Here is a 1,091-nt window from a genome sequence, read left to right as displayed (position 1 = left end):
ATATAATATATATCAGCAAGGAACAGCTGGGTTTTGAAACTTTGAAAGACACAGTATCTTCTATGTTAACACCCAAAACTTACTTGGGTATAAATCCTAATGAAAATATGTACAAGATCTATATGAGGAAAGATACAAAGCTTCAATGACAGAAACCAAAGACAAGCAAATGAAGAGATATTCCACACACAATATAGAAAGAAATAATATCAGTTCTGCCCACCTCAATCTAGAGCAGTGATTCTCAACTTGTGGGTGATATGTGATCTCAAAGGGGAGTCATGTATAAAGATTTCCTGCATATCAGGTATTTAAATTATGATTCATAACCATAACAAAATTACAGTTATGAAGTAGCAACAAAAATAATTTTATGGCTGGGGGGTCACCGCATCATGAGGAACTGTATAAAAATGTTTGTAGTATTAGGAAGGTTGAGAACCACTAATCTAGAGATTCAATGAAATCCCAAACAAAATCCTAGAATTCGTTGGACATTAACAAAGTGTTTCTGAAGCTTCTCTTAAAAGAGAAAGGACCTAGGAATAGCCAACATAAGATTGACAGAGAAGAAACAATGAAAACTGGTGCTACCTCATATCAAGACGTACTCTAACACTGTAGTAAACTAGATATATAGTACTGATGAAAGAATAGATAAGTCTATTGTAAAATAAGATGGAGAGAATTCTCTCCTAAGTTACGTGTCTCTACCCTCTCAAACCACCATCCCACAAACATGGATCAGGTAATACAGTTTGTAGAGCCAAGTCAGCAGTTTGTAAAGGACTCAATTCAGCTGGTTAAAAGATGCACCAAAACGGACAGAAAAGAATTCCAGAAGATCGCCATGGCCACAGTGATAGATTTGCTATCATGGGTTTCATTGGCTCCTTCGTGAAACTGATCCATATTCCTATTAGTAACATTATTGTGGGTGGCTGAGTCCTTTCTCATGGGATGAGTGAACCAATGAGGGGTGACAAGCTCATGAAGTAAAATGCTGTCTGGATGCTTTGTGATTTTTGTTTCTTTCCTCCTTCCTATGAGGTTTTCTATTTCTAAATTAAAATAATTTCAAAATAAACACT

At 35.8% G+C, this 1,091-nt stretch overlaps 1 pseudogene; it reads left to right on the top strand.

The window, feature by feature from the left end:
• Positions 1-739: 739 nt before the first annotated feature.
• Positions 740-945, top strand: LOC116095036 (annotated as a pseudogene).
• The last annotated feature ends 146 nt before the right edge of the window (positions 946-1,091 follow it).

The sequence above is a fragment of the Mastomys coucha genome, chromosome X (genome assembly GCF_008632895.1).
Source record: "Mastomys coucha isolate ucsf_1 chromosome X, UCSF_Mcou_1, whole genome shotgun sequence".
NCBI classification, from domain to species: domain Eukaryota; kingdom Metazoa; phylum Chordata; class Mammalia; order Rodentia; family Muridae; genus Mastomys; species Mastomys coucha.
Note: the sequence above shows the minus strand (reverse complement) of the source record. Positions and strands in the feature narration are given on the sequence as shown.